Source organism: Globicephala melas, chromosome 1 (assembly GCF_963455315.2).
Source record: "Globicephala melas chromosome 1, mGloMel1.2, whole genome shotgun sequence".
Classification (NCBI taxonomy): domain Eukaryota; kingdom Metazoa; phylum Chordata; class Mammalia; order Artiodactyla; family Delphinidae; genus Globicephala; species Globicephala melas.
This window is the reverse complement of record NC_083314.1, coordinates 87,257,296-87,267,343: the sequence shown is the minus strand read 5'-3', so window position 1 is coordinate 87,267,343 and position 10,048 is coordinate 87,257,296. Positions and strand designations below refer to the sequence as shown.

The 10,048-nt window shown below is 38.3% G+C and overlaps 1 pseudogene; it reads left to right on the top strand.

Moving 5' to 3' along the window:
• Nucleotides 1-295: 295 nt before the first annotated feature.
• Nucleotides 296-2,209, top strand: LOC138842614 (tigger transposable element-derived protein 1-like; annotated as a pseudogene).
• Nucleotides 2,210-10,048: the final 7,839 nt, after the last annotated feature.

Sequence of the window (10,048 nt, the reverse complement as noted above, 5' to 3'; positions counted from 1 at the left end):
GCATTTGCTTACACTGTGTCTCTGTCACATTTTGGTAATTCTCACAATATTTCAAACTTTTTCATTATTATTATATTTGTTATGGTGATTTGTGATCTGTGATCTTTGATGTTACCATTATAATTGTTTTGGGGCACCACGAAAGCATGCCCATATAAAACAGTGAACTTAATCGATAATGTTGTATGTGTTCTGACTGCTCCACTGACTGGTTCCTGTCTCCCCGCTTCTCCTTGGGCCACCCTATTCTCTGAGACACAGTTATATTGAAATTAGGCCATTGAATAACCCTACAATGGCCTCAAAGTGTCCGAGTGAAAGGAAGAGCCTCATGTCTTTCACTTTAAATCAAAAACTAGCAACGATTAAGCATCGTGAAGAAGGCATGTTGAAAGCCAAGATAGGCCAAAAGCCAGGCCTCTTGCACCAAACAGCCAAACTGTGAATACAAAGGAAAAGTTCTTGAAGGAAATTAAAGGTGCTTCTCCAGTGAACACACGAATGATTGATAAGAAAGAAAATCAGTTTCATTGATGATATGGAGAAAGTTTCAGTGGTTTGGAGAGAAGATCAAACCAGCCACAACATTCCTTCAAGCCAAAGCCTAATCCAGAGCAAGGCCCTAACTCTCTTCAATTCTACAGAGGCTGAGATTGATGAGGAAGCTGCAGAAGAAAAGTTTGAAGCTAGCAGAGGCTGGTTCTTGAGGGTTAAGGAAAGAAGCCATCTCCATAATGTAAAAGTGCAAGGTGAAGCAGCAAGTGCTGATGAAGAAGCTGCAGCAAGTTATCCAGATGATGTATGTAAGTAATGAATGAAGGCGGCTCCACTAAACAATGGATTTTCAATGTAGATGAAGCATCCTTACATTGGAAGAAGGTGCCATCTAGGACTTTCATAGCTAGAGAGGAGAAGTCATGCCTGGCTTCAAAGATTCAAAGGACAGGCTGACTCTCTTCTTAGGGGTTAATTCAGCTGGTGACTTGAAGTTGAAACCAATGCTCATTTAGCATTCTAAAAATCCTAAGGCCCTTAAGAATTAAGCTAAATCTACTCTGCCTGTGCTCTATAAATGGAAAAACAAAGCTTGGATGACAGCATATCTGTTTCAACATGATTTACTGAATATTTTAAACCCTCTATTGAGACGTACCACTCAGAAAAAAGAAATTCTTTTCAAAATATTATTGCTCAATTGACAAAGCACCTGGTCACCCAAGAGGTCTGATAGAGATGTACAACAAGATTTATGTCATTTTCATGCCTGCTAATACAATATCCATTCTGCAGCCCAAGGATCAAGGAGTAATTTTGACTTTCAAGTATTATTCTTTAAGAAATAAATTTCTTAAGGCTACAGTTGCCATAGATAGTGATTCCTCTGATGGATCTGGGCGAAGTAAATTGAAAACCTTCTGGAAAGTATTCACCATTCGAGATGCCATTAAGAACATGCGTGATTCATGGGAAGAGGTCAAAATATCAACATTAACAGGAGTTGGAAGAAGTTGATTCCAACTCTCATGGATGACTTTGAGGGGTTCAAGACTTCAGTGGAGGAAGTAACTGCAGATGTGGTGGAAATAGCAAGAGAACTAGAATTAGAAGTGCAGCCTAAAGATGTGACTGAATAATCTCATGATACAACTTGAATGGATGAGTTTCTTCTTATGGATGAGCAAAGAAGGTGGTTTCTATTTTCTTTCTTTCTTTTTTTGGCCACTCCACACAGCTTGCGGAATCTTAGTTTCCCGACCAGGGATCAAACCTGGGCCCTGGCAGTGAAAGTGCCGAGTCCTAACCACTGGACCACCGGGGAATTCCCAGAAGGTGATTTCTTGAGCTGGAATCTACTGCTGGTGAAAATTTTGTGAAGGTCGTTGAAATGACAGCAAAGAATTTAGAATATTACATAAACTTAGTTGATAAATCAGTGGCAGGGTTTGAGAGGATTGACTCCAATTTTGAAAGAAGTCCTACTGTGTGTAAAATGCTATCAAACAGCGGTGCATGCTACAGAGAAATCGTTCATGAAAGGAAGAGTCAATTGAGGTAGCAAACTTCACTGTTGTCTTATTTTAAGAAATTGCCACAGCCATCCCAGCCTTCAGCAACCACCACCCTGATCCATCACCAGCCATCAACATTGAGGCAAGACCCTCCACCAGCAAGAAGATTAAGACTCTCTGAAGGCTCAGATGATGGTTAGCATTTTTTAACAATAAAGTATTTTAAAATTAAGATATGTACATTGTTATTTAGATATAATGCTACTGCACACTTAATAGACCACAGGATAATGTAAACATAACTTTTATATGCACTGGGAAACAAAAAATGTTGTGTGACTTGCTTTATGTGATACTCACTATCTTGTGGTGGTCTGGAACCAAACCTGCAATATCTCCAAGGTACACCTGTCTGTGATAATTACTGTTAGGTAAATAAAGTACTTAGCTAGACTCAGCAGAATTTATGAACTGTAACAGCATATATTAAAGATAGTAGCATCAGTGTGGAACTTCAGATTTGGAACAGAATTGTGGGCATGGACTGAACGATCTTTTAACTACTATTTTCTACTGAAAGTTGGGACAAGCCTCTTTGTCTGCAAAGAGAACATTTTATGGCTTAGCTTTATGGCCATCCTCTCCTTTCAATCAACAACCTTAGAAACACATTACAAAGTTGTTTCTCAACCAAAATATTTTTTGTTCCTTTTGAACTCTTTTTTGTGACATTTCCATCTGGATTTCCCAATGGTATCTACAAATGGATATATACAAACCAAACATCTCCCCCCCAAATCAGCTTCTCCTTCAAATGACTCTTAACCTTTATATGTTACCCTCCACTTTCCCCATTCTATTTGTGACAGATACCCTAGTTGTCTATTCAAATATCATTTTCTCTTTTTTCTTATTAACAAAAGTTAACTAATGTTGACAAGTGTTAACCGATGTGCTCAGCCAAAAAACTATATTTGCTATACTCTTTGCAGTGAGAGTGGCCATGTGACACAGTCTGCCCAATGGGATAGAAGCAGAATTGCTGGGCGGGATGTCTGGAAGAGCTCTTTTAAAAGAGGCCAACTCAGCTGGCATATGTTTTGCCTTTTGCCCTTCTTCTTATTCCTGCCTGGAATAAGAAAATATCTGGGTAGGTTGAGTGCAAATCAACAATTGTTGTAACACAAGTGATAAGCAGGACAAAAGCCACATGTGAAGAATGCCTGAGCAGAAAGAAAGGGCCTGGGTTCCTGATGGTATCCTTAAGCCACCACAGTAGCGCTGGACTGCCCACCTCCAGACTTCTTAATATATGAGAAAATAAATTTGTTTTATCCACTGATTAGTCTGGGTTTTTTAGCTACTAGCAACCAATGTAATTCTAACTGATAAGTCATGAGTTATTTCAAATTCAGATGATTGCAATAGATTCTAATTATTTTCCCTGTCACCAATCCATATTGCAAAATACTGCCAGGCTAAATCTTCTTGAAACACAACTTTGATCATTATAGTCTCAGTTCAAAAACATTCACTAACTCTTCATTCATTGTTTCAACAAATATTTCTTGGGCACTTAAGAAGACCAAGTTTACGTGGTTAAGGTGAACTAGACCTCGGTTCTAATTCTGTTTCCTCCTCTTACTAGTTGTGTGGCCTCAACTTTTGAAAACCTAAACAGACACTGTCCTGAGCAATGCCATTTAGTGAACAAGACAAGGCCTCTGCTTATATTCTAATGGGCAATACACAATAATTTCAGGTAGTAATGGGTGTTATGAAGAAAACAAGACAAGGTTATTTCTAGTGACGAGAGATGGTTTTCAGCCAATCCTATAATGGAGGACAGGAGTAGATCACTTCTCAGAACTGTTTAGATTAGTAGTATAGATTTTTAGATACCTCACACAAGTCTCTACTGGATCATGAAAGACTTTATCCATACAAATGGCCAAACTTCTTGAATAAATTTCCCTATCACTATAGAGCACTACAGAGAAAACAAAGTTCCTCTCGCTACTTCATGGTCTTATCCCACTGATGCCCCCTCAAACATTTTTTATATACCCACCCATTTTACAGTCCAAACCCTTTTTCATAAATGCACTCTTTTCAAGAATTCATGACCCACCTGTGGAACTGCAATTAGTTCAGTATGGCTGGGACTGAAGAGCCTCAGATTGTAGTCTGAAAAAGTCTTGGCCAGGCCAATGGGGAGCTCCCCAAAAAGACTGCCATTAAAAAAAAAAAAAAAAAAGACTGCCATTATAGGAATTCAGGACTGAGCAGAATTGATCCAACTCTATACCCTCATCATGGTCAATCATTGACTGTGGGATGGTGAGGGGGGTACTGAGCATGGCTTCAAGGTTGCAGATGAAAAGGTGTGGAAACTGGAAGCTGTTCAAGGGCCTCTTCTCCCACCTCTGTATTTATTGATTTATTTTTGCCACACCACGTGGCATCTTAGTTTCCTGACCAGGGATTGAACCCACACCCCCTGCAATGGAAGCATGGAGTCTTAACCATTGGACTGCCAGGGAAGCCCCTGTTTGAGAAGCTTTAGAGGAGCCATGAGAGTAGAGGAGGCTTGATGGTTGTGAGTTGAAAAGTGGATGGGAACTGAGGAAGGTGGAGACTCTTCTTTCCTAATGACATTGGCAGAGAGTGGAAGGAGAAAAAATAGAATGATAACTAGAGGGAACTAGGGTCAAAGGAGCAGATTTACAGAATTCTAGGGGCAGAAACAAGTAGATGGAGGAAAGTAAACATATAAAGAGAGTGGAAACTACAGGTCAGAACAAGTTTCCACTCTTGGAGGACATGCGAGGAGGTGGAAGCAAGACCCAGGTGGAGGAAGAACCTGGAAGAGAGGAGAGGTGCTTTATCGCTGAGTCTGGAGTGGAGGAGGGGAGAAGAATGCAGACAGAGACACTCTGAGATGTGGGGGTAGTGTTTGGGGTAGTCAAGGCCTGTATAAGTTTTAATATTCCTGATTCACCGAGTAAGTAAATTAAGGATTATAAAGTTGTTAGCAGGTAGAAATGTCCAGACAAATGTTGGTAGGTGTAAGTAGTGGGGAAAAGTGCAAACAAATTTCAAGGCTTTACCATCAAATTAAAAATGAAAAGATATTAAGAAACTGCTGTCTTTTGGGGAATTCCACCTGATACAGGTAAGAAAATATGATTGATTATACTATGAAGAGTTTCTAAAACTGCATATATTGTAACACTCCATTTTTTTTTAAATTTACAGTTTCTTTTTGTTTTCCCACACAATTTGAAGTGAATTTGATTATAAAAAAGAACCAGTTTCTTGATAATACTCAATGTTTAATATATGGGGAAACAAACACTCATGTGGTCGGTGAAAGTGTAAGATTTTAGCCTTTCTGGAAGGAAATTTGGCAAAATATTTATCAAAAACCTTTAAAAATATGCTTATCCATTGATAAAACAATTTAATATTTATGACTTTATCTTAAGAAAATTATACAAGTGCTCAAAGATATGTTTCAATAATGTTAATTGTAGCCAAACTTATAAGATTCAAAAAGTAGGAACAGGGACTTCCCTGGTGGTCCAGTGGTTAATCCACCTTCCAATGCAGAGGAGGTGGGTTTGATCCCTGGTTGGGGAACTAAAATCCCACATGTAGCGGGGCAACTAAGCCTGAGCGTTGCAACTACTGAGCCCATGAGCTCTGGAGCCTGCACGCCACAGGTAGAGAGAAGCCCGAGTGCCGCAATGAAGAGCCCGCGTGCTGCAACAAAGACTAAAAACAGCCAAATAAATATGTTTTTAAAAGTAGGAACAACTGCAATAGAAGACTGATTAAAGTACGGTACAACCATAATATAAAATACCATTCAGTCATTAACATGATGAGTAGATGAATATATATTAACCTGGAAAACATTCAAAGATTTTTATTAAGTGAAAAAGCATTTTACAAGGATGTATACATAGTATAATCTTGTTTTCATTAAAAAAAAAAGAAAGGCATTTAATTTATGTATCAATATAGACGTTGAAAACAGCCTGGACAACCTATACCAGCGTTCTGTCTGGGCAGTGGAATGATGGCAATATTTTACTTTTTTCTTTTTTCTTGTTTGCATTTTCTACCATGAACAAGTATTATTTTTGTCATTAAAAAACTGAATTTAAAGCAAAACAAAACATATTCTGGTCCTATTGTCATCTACAGCCCTTAAGGAAAAATGTCCAGAAGTTAAATGGGACAAGTCTATAAGTGGGACAAGTCTATCTACTCATTCTTTTTCTGTAATTTAACTTCGTTTTTCTTCAAGCATCAGTATATAAACTAGTCTCATTTAATTCTATTTTTGCTTCAGTTTTTGGCAAAAGAAAATCATTATTTTCTAAAATCATTATTTTCTATGTCTTTTAAAAATTGTTAATGTGAATATTTCATCCAAATTATGGACTACATTGGTTGGAGCTTACCCAGATGCTTCCCATCATTTAGAACATTATTCCAATGGAAAACATTCAGAGTTCCAAATAACAAATTTACAAACTATTTTTTAAAGTGGAGACTTATTGTATTTTATCAAGTTAGAGATACCTGTAACCTGAGGCTCTACAGGAAGGAGATGACAGACACTTAACAGGAATGAGCTGTGCACAGGCAATCACTGCTGCCTGGCTTTTTTGTCCAGAAAGCCCTTCTTCTATTCTACTATAGCAGGTTTCTGTCCCTGCTGTGAAACCTGCTGGGAGGGCCCAGCCCTTTCCAACCTGCTGTTCACCCCACCCTCCTCCATGCCCTCACAGTCACTCATGGTTTAGATGCCAAAGCGTTCTATGGGGCTTGGGGCTACCAGTAGTAAACTTTCAGGATGAGCTTAACCCTTTGTAACATTGCTTCAGTGGCAGCAGTTCTGAGTTCATTACAACCTCTGGTTTGGAATACAGTCCTTTTGCCAGCAGCAACTATGGACTATTTTTGTCACCCTGCTAGAGGTATATAAAAGTTACCTTAAACCTAAGAAATGAGTTTTAGTTTGGAATATAATCAAATTCTGAAATCTTATGGTATTTTACTGTATTTAGCTTCATTTCCCTGTCAGTCATAATTTCCCATACATGCCTAAAAATAAAGAAGTCAACTTCGTAAGACTCATCCTTTTCTGTGAGACAAACTGACTTTGTTTCCTGCCTCTTGCATGGAACTAAAATTCAGCAATTTGCTCTTAACAAAGCAATCTAAACATCAAAAGTATACTGCATTCTGTCAGGAGAGAGAGGGAGGCATGCCGTGGGGTCTGTGCAATAATTAACAGTGCTCAACACTGTTCCAAGGTTGTTGTTGTTTAACATATATTAATTCATTTAATTTTCACAACAGTCTTTTGAGGAACTATTATTACCTCCATTTTACAGTTGAAGAAATTCAGGTACAGAGACTGACTTGCCCAAGGTCTCACAGTTGTTTAAGTGGTAGAGATGGGATTTAAGCCCAGGAATTATGGCTCCTGTGTCGGGGCTCTTAACCATGGTGTCATTTACGGCCTCACTCTTGCTTAGTTGTGCAATGACCGTGATTGTGCCTACAGTATTGGGTTCTGGACTAGACATGAGGATGCAGCATAGTGATTCCCAGCTTGACAGATGGTTGTAGGAGTAGATCGAAGTCAAGGGGTGTTTAAACTTTTACTTATGGAATCTTCAAACTAAATCTTGAGTGGAAGCCTAAAATGAAAAACAAATGAAAGTGCTTATAGTTAAAGATATGCAAATTGGACAGTAGACAAAAATATCACAGTTTACCTATTAATCTGGTAAGAGTTTGAAATTTTGATATATCCCAGGGTTGCCTAGGGTCTGGGATAAAACATCTTCTCATGCACTGTTGGAAGGAATCTATTGATAAAACAGTATCTGGAAGACAATTAAGGCCATATGTATTAAAATAAAAAATGTATTGGGGACTTCCCTGGTGGTCCAGTGGTTGAGACTCTGCACTCCCAAGTTCAGGGAACTAGATCTCGCATACTGCAACTAAAAAAAAAATATATATATATATATCCCGCATACCACAAGCATGCTGCAACTAAGACCCGGCACAGTCAAGTAAAAAAAAAATTAAAAATTAAAAAAAATTAAAAATGCATCAAGTGTAACCCAACTATTTTGTGGGAATTTGCTCTATGCATATACTGGCAAATATATGTTGAATATAATGATATTTGATATGACAAAACAATCAACCATCAAATAAAAAACAGCCCATGTGTTTGTCAGCAGAGAAAAGGTTATATAAATTACAGTACTATATAGTTTTCAAAAGAAAGATGTTGTTGTAAATATGCTGGCTTAGAAAAGGTGTGGAATTTATGTTATTAAGTGAAATGAGTAAGGTACAGAACACTGTATATCTAGATGATTCAATCTTACACACACACACACACACATCATGTGACCCTGTGCATAAAAATCACCACAAAAGATGACAGAAGAACAAGAGAAGTTTAAAGTGATTAACTTTGTGTAAATGTTAAGTAATTCTATGTGTGGTTTCCAATTTTTTTCAATTTTTTTAAAACCAGGTTCTGTTACTACTCTTATAAAATTAATAAAATTGACTACTTGAAACACAAGGTCAATTCATACAAAACTTCAGGTAGTTGAATTAAAAATTGTCATTCTTGATATTTAAGATTATAAAAATAAAATATCTGGATAATATGCCAAAATAACCCCACCCCCAAACAGTTGAAAGTGGAGCCTGGGTTGAAGGACAAGGGAAGACGAGCAGAGCCCTGACCACTCAGGCTTTCCCGGAAATCTCCTTTACCATACTCCAAGGGCTTTGAGCAGCATGGTTTGAAAGCTACAGTTGACCCTTGAACAATGCAGGCCTTAGGGGCGCCTACTCTCCATGAAGTCGACAACCCGCCTATAATTTACAGTCAGCCCTCAGTATTCGCGATTCCTCTGTATCCCTGGATTCAACCAACCTTAGAGTGTAGTACTGTAGTATTTACTGTTGAAAAAACATCTGCTTAAAAGTGTACCTGCCCACTTCAAACCCGTGTTGTTCAAGGGTCAATTGCACTAGTGAACCAAAAAGAGCACAGTATCTGAAGTCAGCAGACCTAGGTTCAAACCTGGAATAAACCCATCTAATTTTAGAGGATTCACATCAGTAAAATGTAGACCATTCCTCTTTTACATGGCTTTTGTGGAGGGTTAAACGAGATTTATGTAAGAGCACTTTGAAATTGTGAAGCAATATACAGTTTCCTTTTATGAGAGCCTTGACTTGAAAAGGAGAGACCCAACTGGCAATGAGGCATGAGACAGGCTCTGTGCATCTTGGGTAGCCTTGATTATTCACCGAAAAATTGGGTAGGAGGTGATCCTGGGCAGTGTCATGAGGGCGACAACTGGAAGAGTGAGGCTAAGCAAGTTATGCCTCAGTAAACAACATCCTTCTCCTTTGAAACAATCACCAAATTGCAACTAAGAAATTTTTGTTTTCGAGATCTCTCCTCAATGCAATATAAAAGACGAATGAGGAGCCAGCCTATGTGGCTCACTGCTGTATGCCCAGAGCAGCACAGCATTTAGGCACATAGTAGGTTCAATAAAAACCTGCTACATGGGTTAGGAAGGAAAGTCGTAAGGAAAACGTACTGAGCCAACGAAACAAAAACATTCTGTTAGGGCATGTGACTATGCCTCCTAGTGGATTCCAAATGTGTTTCTCTGAGAGGAAATGTCACACCAGCTATAGAACGATGGGGTGACAGGCCTTGGTAACTTCAGTTCATGTGCCTTGCTAGGCTTTAATATCATATGTCAAACTCCTCAAATTCACAGGCAAAACAAGCATAAACTTTTGAGATTTCTTGATCTAATTTTCAAGATGTATTTAAACTTCATTCCAATGAATAAAAACATTTTTTTTAATGTTGGGTCTCAATTGTACATGTGGAGAATTGATTTACACTAAGATGTTTAAAATAGTGTGCAGTTTTCCTTCAGACAAATATCATACAAAATTCA